A 14,073-nucleotide genomic window follows, 5' to 3' on the forward strand; every position below is an offset into this window, starting at 1 on the left:
GTGTTATGGTCACTGTCTCTAGGAGAAAGCTGTATTGGCCATTTCTAGATTCTTTTATGATGATTTTGAGAGCATCTTATTTTATTTCCAAATTTTACCTTACTGCAGTACTCTGCTTATCAGGGCTTAGGGTGGTCCTCTGAGATGCAGGAAGCTTCCTTCTCTGTAATTTTTCTTGACAGAGCTTGCTGTCATGGTCTCTCCCATTCCTTCTCCAGCCTCAGCTCCTAGCTAAAGCCTCCATTTACATGGGTACTGGGAGAGATGAGCCATAGTTCTTGCAGATTTAAATTTTATTAACATAAAAGTTCACTCTTGCTGGGCAGTGGTGGTGACACACACCTTTAATCCTAGCACTTGGAAGACAGAGACAGGCAAATCTCCATGAGTTTGAGGCTAGCCTGGCCTACAGAGTTCCAGGATAGCCAGGGGTATGCAGAGAAACCCTGTCTCAAAAAAACAAAAACAAAAATAAAACAGCATCAATCAGTCAATCAATAAAGCAAAACAACAATGACAAAAAAACAAAATCCTCACTCTTAAATGAATGCCTGGTACTTAAAGATAAAACATCAGACCTTAAGAATGAAGCTACTGATTCTTCCCACATTCTTCCCAAATATCAGATATGTATTAAAATTTTGTAAATATTCCACATCAGTAGTCTGAAAGTTTGCTCAGGTTAAAACTATTTAGGATGGGTCCTGAGTCTTTTATTTTTTCTTCCTGGTTTTTAAGACAGGGTTATTCTGTGTTGTCCAGGCTGTCCTGGAACACACTCTATAGGCCAGGCTGGCTTGGGCTCACAGAGACCCACCCACCTCTGCCTACCAAGTGAAGGGGTCAAAGGCGCCTCGCAAGTCACTACAACCGGCTGAGTCCAGAGTCTTTGGCTGCTGTTAGAATGATTGATGGACCAGGCAGCAGTTTAGAAAACTTGAGGCCTTGTGACAAAATGTCACTAGGTAGGGGCAAAAGGGCCAAGGAGAGGGATCTAGTACTTCTCCCACTGCCTCTTGCTGGCTTTTAGGCTTCTTTTCTTTTGTCTGGAGGTCACTTTAACCTTTTCTCTCCTGTGTGCATGTCCTGCACATGTTTATTTTCGAGATCCCATTTATTGACATCTCCAGTTATCCCCACATTTCATATCCTCTGTAGCTGCTTAATAAAGGTCATGTTTATGGTTTTGGTTCTGGAGTTTTGCCCAGTGGGCCAGGTGTCAGCTTCTGTAACATCCAATAGCATCCCTGTGCAGAAACACAGGCCTATGATCCCACTCTGGCTTGTCTGAGTGAGGCAAGTGGTGACTTTTGATCTGCAAAAATCACAGCATGTTAATAATAATAATAATAATAATAATAATAATAATAAATTCTGATCGCTGTCCCTATGACTTCTGTGATCTTCATGTCAATGTTAGAGAGAGGTAATTTCATGAGAACAGGAAGAGGGAAAGTCCAGGGGGTGGTCCAGAAATCACTTAATTATTCCTGGAGTCATATGCAATGCTATGTCCCGAGGTGTAGAGTGGTATGCGGTCCCGTGTCCCTAGGTCTGGAGTCATATGCAGTCCCATGTTCCTAGGTGTGGAGTTGTATGCAGTGCTGTGTCCCTAGGTGTGGAGTTGTATGCGGTGCTGTGTCTCTGTGTCCCTAGGTGTGTAGTCATATGTGGTGCTACGTCCCTAGGTGTGGTGTGTGAAACACAGAAGACACAGGATTTGGGGGGCTAGTAGGCTTTTGTGCTAAGCACAACAGGCAAATCTCCTCTTGAGTTTTATTCCAGGGCTCACTGAAAAATAGTGACAGCATTTGAAGTCATCCTCCTGCTTCTCCATGCTAGGATTACAAGCATGTGCCACCATACCTGGTTCCTGAGCTAGCTGTTTATTTATTTATTTATTTTTGAGATAGGTTCTCATTTTATAACCCTCACTGTCCAGGAACTCACTACATAGACCAGGCTGACCTTAAACTCCTAGAGATTCACCTGCCTCTGCCTCCCAAGGGCTGGGATTGAAGGCTTGTACCACCCTCCCCCATCCCCCCCCCAGCACAAGGAGATAGTTTTTAAATGGAAAAACAAAACAAAACAAAAGCCAGTTCCAGAGCTCCAAGATAACATTGTATACTCTGGATTAATTCCTGTGCTAGGTACATTACAGACGCTTAGAAAAATAAAATTTGCATTTTCGGGAATTCGTTATCTCCTGGGCTGAAGGGAAAAATACAACAAACAGGAAGAGAATTTGCAATAGATTTGGTCTTCTTTAAACAGAGATTTAGCAACTGTGAATAAGAAACAGATACTGCAATTGAATTGCCTTTTTCATTTACAAAAGATATGTAACCATGAAAGGTAGCTAACGAATCCGGAGAGCACAGATAATCATACCGTATGCAAAAGGACTCAGAAGTGATACTTTTTTGAGTACTTATTTTATTTAGCTTGGAACTTGACGTCTAAGAGTGCGCGGTATATAATTTGATTATTAGTAACAACTGTGCTTAATAACCAGCTTAGGAAATTCCTGAAAATGTAACAGTTGGCTTTTGAGAAACAGTAGGAACCACCTGACACTGCTGGATTTATATAGACTCAGGAGCCCCATTAGCGCTTTTCTACAGACGACACCCTGCCTCAGCTCCACCTCTGCTCTTATGGCTTACAGGTCTCATTCCTGGGTCCCACTCTCAGCCTACATTGTAGTAAAATTGGGATATTAGGTACCTCATTCCATCGGAACGTTCTTTTTTATTCCATGTAAATATTAATGGAATCCTGCATGTTAGGCTGTGTCGGTCTGTCTTTACAGTGGAGAACTGCTGCAATTATTCCTCTTCCAGGTGTGGAAAGGAACAACCCAGAGAGCTCATCCTTTATTTTCCTGGTAACTGGCAGAGGGGATGCGTAAACAAGGCCATTTAGTCCCCAAACCAGCATCTTACCCTTCCACACGCAGCCTGCCAAAGTCATTATGGACATGAAATGGCAGGGCATATGTGATGTATTGGCTCAGGATAGTCATCCAGACACGGGAAACTGCTGGAAATGTGTGTCTGCAAAGAGGAACTCTGTAGTCCAGCTCGTTCTCAGTTATGACTGCACAAGGAAAAAAAAAACTTCCTGGGGAGCTTTTAAAAGCAAAACCAAATTTAAATATCATATACTCGCATAGGATACATATTACAGTCTTCAAACACATAAATAAAAACTGAAACTTAGATGTCCCCATCACATCACATATTAATGGCCAGATATCTATGTGATTGAGTATGGGTAATGGTGTTTTGTTTTTTAATTCTTCCAAGTAATTAAAATACAGTTTTTTTTTTAACTTTGTGGCTGAACTGGAAACTGACCCAGTGTTAATAGAAATCTGTTTGTTGATCTCTTTCCTTTCTTTCATTCACAGGGATTACCACCAAGGAGTGTGTCTGATAAAGGAGGGGTTGGGGCGAGGTGGGGGATGGGTGGTGGTGGTGGTGGCAGTCCAAACAGAAGCATTGGTTTGAATGGCTTCCACAGGTTCCTGCCAAGGTTGCCAGGGGAGGGGAGTCATTAGTAAGGAACTCCACTTTGTGTAGGCAATTCCCTGCTGATGCTGTTATCTAGGGCCATTCTTTTGTGCAACCCAGCCACCACTGTAGAGGCACTGTAGCAGGCCAGGTCCTTATGGATGGTTAATTCTGTTTCCTGTGTGATAATTTGTACTCCTTAGCTCCATAATTAGTTGTATGATTTAGCTGAAAAAAATTATTGTTGTGAAATTCATATACTATAAAATTAATCCTTTCAAAATAAACAATTTAGTGGTAATTAGTGCATCCACACTGTATAACCACCACTTCCAACCTCAAGATAGCTTCATTACCCCAAAGGAAATCCTGTATCTTCCCTATTTTACTTTCTCTCCTCCTCTCCCGAGCTCCTGGAAGCCACCAATGTGCTTTCAGCTTCTCAGGATTTGCTGGTCCAGAAATTTTATGCAAGGGACTGGAGAGATGGCTCAGCAATTAGGGGCATTGGCTGTTCTTTTAGACGACAGGTTCGATTCCCAGCACCCACATGACAGCTCACAACTGTCTATAATTTTAGTTCCAGGGGATCTGGCACCCTCACACAGACTTACATGCAGGCAAAAGGCAAAACACCAATGTGCATACAAATAAATAAATAAATCTTTTTTAAAAAAAAAGCAATTGCACGTGAATATAATCATACAATATATGCCCATTTGTGCCTGATTCAAAGTGCCTTCACATTGATAAATTCCATATGTCAGTTTGTTAAGTTTTCATAGCTTTTTGGGTATCTTTACCTTGTGGGTAGTGTGACCAATATTGCTATAAACTTTAAGTTATGTATGCATGCAGAGTTTCTGTGTTCATGTGTATGTCTTAGTTTCATGCATATGTCAGGGTTATATTCTGTTTAACCCTTAACCCTTTCCTTCGCTTTCTTCCTTGTTTATCTTTTGTACTTTTGAGACAAGGTGTTTCAGTTACTGTTCTGTTGCTGTGAAGAGACACCATGGTCAAGTCTACTCGTATAAAAGAAAGCATTTAACTGGCAACTGGCTTACAGTTTCAGAATGTGAGTCCCTATTCATCATGGCAGGGAGCAGACACTGAATCATCATGGCCCTGAAGCAGCAGCTGTGCTTTGCATCCTGATCTGCAAGGAGCCGTCAGAGGGAGTGACACTGAACCTAGCCAGGGCTTTTCAAATCTCCAAGCCAACCCACCCCCAGTGAAACACCTGCTCCAACAACGCCACACCTCCTAATTCTTCCCAAACAGTTCCACTAACTGGGGACCAAGTATTCAAACATATGAGCCTATGGGGGCCATTCTTATTCAAACCAGCACACAGGATCTCTCTATTATGTAGCTCTGGCTGTCCTGGAACACACTACTTAGACCAAGCTGGCCTCAAACTCACAGAGATTCACCTACTTCTGCCTCCAGAGGGCTGGGATTAAAGGCATGTGCCACCACACTCAGATGCTTAAGTTTTTGAAAAACCACAGAAGTATCAACATTTTACTCTATCACCAGAGAAATAAAAGTATTACAGCTTTTCATATCCGTATCAACATTTATAATGCCCATGGTCAGGTGGTAGTCATGCATACCTTTAATCCTAGCACTTCGGAGGAAGAGACAGGTGGATCTTAGGAAATTCAAGGCCAGCCTAGTCTACAAAGCAAGTTTCAGGACAGCCAGAACTGTTATACAAAGAAACTCTGTCTTAGAAAAAAAATCATAATGCCCCTTCTTTTTTTTTTTATACCTATAGTCCTGAGTATAAAACAGTATTATGATGTTTTGCTTTGCATTTTCCTGGTCACTAATAATACTGCCTTTTCATGTTCTTGTTGAGTTTGGCATTCATATATCTCTCTTAAGAAATAATTATTCATGTCCTCTGACCTCTTAAAAATTATTTTTGTTATTGTTTACATATTTTTGATATTCAACACTTATGAGACCTATGATTACAAATAGTTTATTTTACCCTCTGTGTATATTTTTACTGCCTTATTTTACTGTAGTTATTTCATTCAGAAAAGCTATTAATTTTAAAGAAATACAATTTATGTATTTTGTTTATCTTACTTCTGCTTTTGGCACTATATCTCATATTTTATTACCAAATTCAAGATCCTGAAAATCTACTTCTGTTTTTCTCCTAACAGCCTTATTGTTTTATCTCTTCTACCTGAGTTTGTTATCTATTCAAATTTTAAAATTTACATATAGAGTTAGGCAGGGCCTAACTTCATTTTCTTGCATGTGGATGTCCAGTTATCATAGTATTCTCTACTAAAGAGATTCATGTTCTACCAGTAAGTACGTTTGGTGCTCCAACATCACTTCTCCAGAGATGTTTGAGTTTAGCTGTGCACTGTCCGTTCTCTCCCTCATCATCATATTTTATAAGAATATCTTTGGTTTTGATTACTGAGTCTTTGTAGCAAGTTTTGAAATTAGAAGTATGAGTCTGCCAATTTTTTTTTGTTTGTTTTCTACCTTGCCTTAATTATTTAGGACCTCTTGCAAAACCAATTTTTTGGACCAAATTTATAAGCTGCATTGCTCTGTAGTTCTTATTTTGTACCCAGCTTGGATTCAGGTTCCTAATTAAATTAGCAAGCCTTTCTTTCTTCTGTACTGTTTGAAAGAGGTGGACAGGGATTGATGTTAACTCTTGAAATGTTTGCTGTAACTGGTGCTTTTCTTTATTGGAATATCTTTTATTATTGACTCAATCCCTTTACTTGTAGTAATGTCTGTTGAATTTTCTCCTTGAGTCAGTTGGGTAGTTTGTGTCTTTCTAAAAGTTGCTGATTTCATCTAATTTGTTGGTGTACCAATATTCCCTTATAACAGAGCTTCATTTCTCTAAGATTAGTAATTAAGTTGATTTCTGATTTTCTTTACTTTCTCAATATGTTTATTTTAGTATAACCAAAAGCTTATGAATTCTGTTGATGTTCTTAAGTGTTCTCATGGACTCTACTGATACCCTAGTCTCTATTTCATTTATTTCTGGTGACCTTGTTCTTTCCTTTATCCTACTAGCTTTAGGCTTAGTTTGCTTTTATTAACTTTAAATTGTTCCTTCCTTCCTTAAGTGAAGTCATTTACAGCCGCATACTTTCCTCTGAACAATGCTTTTGTTGCTTAGCATAATCTTAGTGTGTTGTATTTATTTTCCTTTGTTTCAGTGTATTTTATAGGTTAACTTGTCATCCTAAAATATGCCTAAGACTTGTTAGTGACTTAAGATGTAGTCTCTGTGCACAAATTTATAATTTTCAGATCTTCTTGTTGCACTGACCCCTTCATCTTTACATGATGTCTTTCTTTTAAACTGATTAGAATTTTGGGCTCAAGTCTCGTTTTTCTAATGTCAGTGTAGCTTCTTTTCCTGTAGTCTGGGTCAGTTATGGGTGTTGAGATTAAGGTGTTCAGATGGGCCCCAGATGCTTCGGTTTTCGGCCACAGGGTGTGATCCCTCGCTCCCATATACACTCTGTGTTGATTCCACAGATCTTCACCAGATGTGAGCCGGTGATAGTGCTATGCCCTTGAATGTCTCAAACACAGACTTCTTCTCCCCCCACATCTTCCTCTTCCATCAAGACATCCTTTCTCAAGGATTTTGTTGTAGTCACAAACAGCAGCAGCAGCAGCAGCAGCAGCAGCAACAACAACAAAACAAGCTAACTTACCTTGTAACATTTTCTAGGGATCCCTCCAGAAATGCCTTTCTTTTCCTTCAAGCATTTCAAGTGATAGGCACAAAGTAAAATATTTAGCATTATTTCCCAAAGAATCTTCAATGTAGAAGGAACAAACCAAGCCTATATGAATAGGGTCTTTGCCTCCTCCAGTCCCAAGGACCGAAGCCCCACACTGGTGCACTAAAAGCGAAGGCAGATTCAGTCAAGTGCTGTAATCCTTCCCTAGCAGGTTTTAAGAGTCTTTGTGTGTTTGCTTGGTTGATGTAAATCTCCAAGTGTTCTCTAGAGTTCTGACAAAGTTGATTCTGACAGTTGGCTTGATTTCTGAATGTTTCTGTGGGGGCCCATGCTCTCGGAACTGTCTGCCCTGTCATAGTCACTGATGTCACATGCAATTCATTTCAGGGGCTTTCATGTAGCTCAGGGTTTAACAGAAGCTGTTCCTTGAATCCAATGTGGGCATTTCCATAGAAGGGACTACCTGTCATCTCATATCTATTTATTTAATTATCTATGTAAATTTGCTTCAGAACATGTGAACACTTTGTTGAAAATCACCCACCATTAAAAAGCTATATCTAAAGTAAACATGGTAAGTACTTATTTTTGAGATCAAGTCCAGTTTTTTCTTTAACACAGTTTCGAATTAAATAAGGCAAAATGATGCTTTTGTTTTTTTTTTTTTTTAAAAAAATCCTGTGTTAGTTTTTTTAAAAAAAAATCTTGGCAGTTAAAAATCAATTTTAATTCCTGGAAAGAAGATTTTAGAATAGCGTGAAATATAAATTCTTCTGAAATTGAAACCAGTTATTTTGTTAGCTGAACATTTTGATGAGAAATAACTTCTATAAGTGTTGCCAAGACACAGTTTCTAGAGATAAATGTAAATTTTTTGTCAGTTATTTTGAAAATGTCATCTTAAATTTAATATTGGAATGCAACTCAATGCTTTACAGATGACAATTTAAGAACAATCTGTAGGAAAGTATTAATATATAAGTTGTAATTCTCAGGTTATTGTAGTCTCGGAAATTAGGAAGCGAGGCTAAGAGAAAAGAACGTGACCATACTAGGGAATATGAAAACCATTTGAGTCAAAGATTAAGCACTGCTTCTGATGGAAATCCTTCTGACCACTGCTCTCAGGAAGCACGAAGCATTTCAGGGGGTAGTTTGTATCTGAGCTTAGGAGGACCGTGCTGCGTGTATGTGATAAAATAGTCTCCTTCAGCTCAAAATTCCCCTTCCTTTCCTTTTTTACAAGAAGAGAAAACTTACTTGGGTTCTTTGTGTCCCCTGTAAGAGGAAGTGGAGCACAAAAGGCCATTTAAAGGGTGAAATACCTATAAAGTTTTCTAAACTACTTACACGAACTGGCCAGATCTTAAGATTTAATTAACTTTGCAGGGTCGGCAGTGGTGCAGGACAATGGCTTCCACTTTTAACTTTGGATTTCCTGGCCCCAGTCCACTGGTGTCACTACCTCTGTGTTATTCAAATGCAGGATTTTCTCTTTAATTTCCTTTCAGGGAGGCATATAAGCCAGTTTCTTTTCCTGGGAGCCATCAAAGAATCTCCCTGTGCTTTGTTAGGTGAACCGCTACATTTGCCATGCCCGGACAGGGGTGGCTGGTAGCACACTAACATAGGATAGTGCATGAGCTGCTGCAGATCCTAGAACTCGGGAGTTGTCAGACTGCTGGTACTGCTTGCTTATGTGGACAGCGTAATGGGAAATTGATTCATTAATTACACAAGAGATTGTAAATGCTAAAATTAAATATAAAAACCTTAAATTCTTTCTTTTAAGACAGTGCCTGGCTGTCCATCCCCCCCCCTGTGTCTTGTTTTTACAGTTTTTGCCCTTATATTTTGTGATTCTGTGCAGTTTGTATCAAAATTCATTCCATTGAACGTAAAAATATTTTGTAAGCTTTAGAAATAGAGACTTTGAAAACGTTTTGTCTGCATCTGATGGCTTGATATTTTTTGTTTTTTGTCCTTGATTTTTTTTTTTTCAATTCTAGGGGAATTTCTAAAATGAGTTCACATAATTGACTAGTGAACAGTAACTATAGTGAGGGTGTTAGAAGTGATTGAGCGAGAAGACAGGTAAAACAACTTTTAAGATTGGTGTGGCATTTGTGTGGGTATTCTGTTTCCAGGAGGCCATTGATGATTTTTTTTTCCATTATAAAGCTGCATCCGCAGTATTTTTGTTTTGCTTTGTTTATTTTCCAAGGCTGTGTTTCTCTGTGTGGTCCTGGCTGTGCTGGAGCTTTGTAGAACAGGCTGGCCTCGAACTCACAGAGATGACAGAGGGTGGTGGTGCACGCCTTTAGTCTCAGTACTCTGGAGGCAGAGGCAGGCGGATCTCTGTGAGTTCACGGCCTGCTGATCTACAAAGCTAGTTCCAGGACAGTCTCCAAAGCTACACAGAGAAACCCTGACTCGAAACATCAAAAACCAACCAACCAAAGAAACCTGTGTCCTCTCTTCTTGGATTGGACCCCCCTTTCTTAAAATATTTATTTATTTATTAATTATTTGTTTGTTTGTTTGTTTATGGTCAACTGATTAACACCTTGCTTTTCTTCATTTACTCTTGATTGCTGCCTGTTACTTTCCTGAGCACGTCAGCTCTCTCCACTTGTACGGATTCTCCTTTCACACCCATCTCTTGTGAATTATCCTCTTTATGATAATCTGGTGCATGCTCTTTGTGATCATTTGACGCACGCACGTCTGTCTGTGTGACTGCACTGTGACCTTCGTGTGAGCAGAGACCCGTCCTGCTTGAGTCGTCTCCTCATTGTACTCCGGAGCGCTGTTAGTGCCTGCTTCTCCTGAGTGCTTGCTGCTAAATGAGGTATAGCAGGGCTCTCCAAACTCATGCTATCCTGTGTCATATTGTCATAAGAACCCAAGATAATGTCATTAGAAAAGAAAACTCGTTATGTACATGAAAAGTAAGGCGTCTACCTGTGATTCTAAATTGGTCATCTACTCAGTGTTAGCTCATGTGTCTATTAATTCGTGATGTTTACTGAACACTTACTCCTTTGGCTGCTTTCTCAGTGGTCTAGGCTGCCTGACAAATTACTCAAAACAGTACTTTGAAATAATAGCGCTAGCCTTATTTCTGGAGGGTTCTGAGAGTTGGGACTTTTCGCTACCAGGCAGATATGAACTATCCTTGTTCCTTAGGGTGTCTGGCCAGAACTGAAGCTTCTAGCCTGGTGTCTCACATGCCTTTCTGCCTCCTCAGCTGTGTGACAGGAGCCCCACTTCTCCTGGCCCGCTGGGGTTCTGGGGCTCCTCAAAGGAGTTGCCGACCTCTCGTCGGCCCAGCTCAGTCACATGGTCCTTCCAGTGCAGAAGGAGTTTATTTTTCACACGTCTGCTAAGGGATCCTTGGTGCACAGAAGTGGAGTTACCACACAGTGCTGTAATTGAGTCCCAGTCTTGGCCAGCTTTGGAGGAAGCTACTTAAACTAGGAGATGATGCAGAGAGAGGCGCCTTGCACAGGTTGCAGACCCTTTTCCTAAGGTTTTTGGTGACACAATGAAATCATGTTTATTGTCAGTGAGAGGAGGCCTGAGAGTTATGGGAGCATCCGTTATAGGTGTTAAGAGCGTGGGCACTGAGTGGGTCTGGGTTCAACTTCTGCCATTGACTGTGTGTGTCCTATCCTTTCCTTTTCTCTTTCCCTTTCCTTCCTTCATCCTTTTAGGACCTCAGCCTTTGAGTGTGGGGGTTACAGGCATACGCTACCTTGCCAGGCTCCAGTTTCTTACTGTTCTATTGCTTACATGTTTTGAAGGGAAGATTCCATACAACATGGATACTAGTGGGACTGTGTGCAGCGAGGGTCCTCCTGCACAGAACTAGAAGGAAACCTAGCAACCACTGCTCAGTTCTTTTTCTCCAGGGTTGGAAAGTAAACCCAGGGCCATGTGTATGCCCACTGCTGCAGAGCTAATGGCAGGTACAGTTCTTATTTCAGTTTCTATGGGCAGCTCATTGGTTTTTTGCTTTTTTTTGTGTGTGTGTGTGTTTTCAAGTAGCAGATTGGTCAAATCATTCAACTTACTTGAAAAGCTGAAACATAAATAAATTTATTAAAAACTTCTGCAATGAGGACATTGAAATATAAATAACAAACTACTTAGAAAGAGAAATGCTATTTTATGCCCGCACCAATATAATAGACCCTAAGAAGTCGACAGGAAAACAGATAATCTCAAATGTATATATTAGAAAGCAAAAATGGAAACAAAGGGCAGCATGAGATAAAAAGAAAGGGAACCACAGGAACTATAAAGCCGACTGAGTCAAAGCACAGCTGATCAAAGGCCACGCTGAGAGAGTCAACATGAAGGCAGTCTCAGAGAGTAGGGGAATGTTACAGAATTCTCTAACATTCCATGCTTTTTGGGTTTAAGGCAAAATGCATGCTTTTCTAAGAAAGGGTACCTTGTCTCAAGAATAACTCAAGATACTTAGAAACCTAACCTCAATCAATACCAAAGCAGTAGTTGTTTATATCTTCCATTTTTCTTCATTTCCTTGGGTGAGTTTACACCAATTCTTCAAGAAATCGTAAAAGAAACTAGATTTCCAATTTCCAAACTGCGGAACTAGGAAGCTCAGTAGATTCCCATGATTTCCAGGCCAAGGCCATCTGCATGGTCTCATCCTATTGTGGCAATCTTTCCCAATCTCCTCCCCAGAACTTCCTGTTGTGACCTTTTAGGAGCACATATTTCATTTTCATGAGTTTCCACGTCTTGTCTCAAAGTCTTAGGAATGGAGCCAGGAGTGGTTTGTTGTCGCCGTAGCTGAATCTGAGGGAACTCCTCTGTTCCAGAGAGTGGACATGAGCTGACCTGACTCTTGGCTCACCTCACACTCCTCACACTGAAGATTTCAATAATGCAAAGATTCCATGTCTTTTCCTACTCAGTTAATCTATTTTTCCCACAGTGTTTCCCTGTAATGTGCTGGTGTGGTGCTGATCTCCCATTCTCCTGCCCCCTAAATTCAGGATGCAATAGCTTCTCAAAATGGGCCAAAAATAGCACACAAAGAGGTGAGACGTGTTCATCAGCCTTAATTAGGAACTTGAATCCAGGTATATTAAAGGAGATATTAGCAGCATGTTCAGGGGTGACTGAATAAAGCTATCACCACAGAATCACTAAATTTCAAGGAAAGGAACTGAAAACAGTGACTCCAATAGAATGACATGTGGCGTGGAAGTGGACAGAGAATTTCCATATATAATAATTTGTATCTGTTGTCCTTTTTTTTGGTGGTATATTTTTAGTTTCCTGGATAAACTGCTTAGATTTTAGATACATCACAGCAGGGAAGTGAGGTAAACTTGTCTCTTTGATTTTCTGCGTAGGCCCTCTCTTCCACCTCTCATTTATTTCTTATTTAAGGTAGACCGTCAACCTTCTGATAACGTAGTCTGTCTTTTTAGGGTCCCATGAGGTGTTTCTCCAAGTGACTATCTACTTAGGCTTCAAAAAGTTTGTGCTCAGAAGTTAGTTTCGCCTGGCTAGGATCCAGATGGAAAAGGACGTGATCCAAGATTCCACTGGTTCTGTGTGCTGTGCGCTCCCTGCCAGACCATCCCATGGCTTTATAATGCTGTCACGCGTGGTGTGTTAGTAATACTCTGCTCCCTGGGGCGTACCATCAAAACTCACTGACAGTGGCCCGTTCTTGGATTTTTCTTCAAGACTTCAAGTCTTTTGCCATTCCAACGGCCCCCTTAAATCCACTAAAGATTTGTAAGGTTTCTGACAGACGTGGACAAGTGCTCCTGACACACGTGTCTCTGCAGACACGGTGGTAGAAGATACAGTAGACAGGAACGCAGCAGCCAGTGGTGGCTGCTCTTTCTGCAGCCTTGTCTTCCGAGACTCTGGATTTTCAAAGGGAAAACACACAGAGGAAGTATCCAGTGTCCTTGCCTTTCTGTGTGATTCTGGATATCTGGCACAATTTGGTATATGATTTTTGTATAAAGTCTCTCCTAATTTTAAATATGAGCTGAAATGTATTCGGGAAATGATGCGTTCTTTAGCAGCTCATTAGGGAGAAATAATAGCGCATATTATTTACAAAAGTAGTAGCAAACAGTGTAGATCACCTGTGATTGTCTTTTAGAATGTGTTTTAATATTGAACTGGTTGGCAGGAATTTTATTTGATTTGGCTTTGCTTACGAGGAAAATGCCACCCCACTCCTACGCAGATAAACCCCAAATAATTTGCTTCCTTTGACTCAGCACAGAAATGACCAGGGATCAAGACAAACACCCTCAAAGCAATGCCTCAGAGTGGGACCTTTGTGGGAAAGGCTAATCGGGCCTATCATTGGCATAATTAGAAAATCCTGAGAATAGAGACTCACAGTTTGTGTGAAGTGTTGCTCTAATTATACAGCGAGAGCACACCTAAGCACAGTAGGGTCCCGCTCAGTGATAGAAGCCACCACGCTCGTGTGGTGCGGAGCTGTTCCTGCATGTGCTTCCATGATCATTATTTTGTGTCTTACAGGCTGTCCTCAGAGAACACTATGTTACAAATATTGAATATGTTCATGAGCAGTTTTATTCAATAAATAGGTAGGAAATAGCTGTGATTTTATTCCTAAGAAGTCCTGTGTTTAAAAGCAAGTGTGACCATGTTATCTTCTTGGTATTCTATCTTTATCGTTATCTTCTTAGTATTTATTTCTTTATTGAAACAGAATCTGCACATGAAATGAGTTACTAGTTGTTGTGTAAACCCTGAACATATGTATT

The sequence above is a fragment of the Alexandromys fortis genome, unplaced genomic scaffold, assembly GCF_014885135.2.
Source record: "Alexandromys fortis isolate MF-2015 unplaced genomic scaffold, M_Fortis_MF-2015_v1.1 scaffold_248, whole genome shotgun sequence".
Taxonomy (NCBI): Eukaryota; Metazoa; Chordata; class Mammalia; order Rodentia; family Cricetidae; genus Alexandromys; species Alexandromys fortis.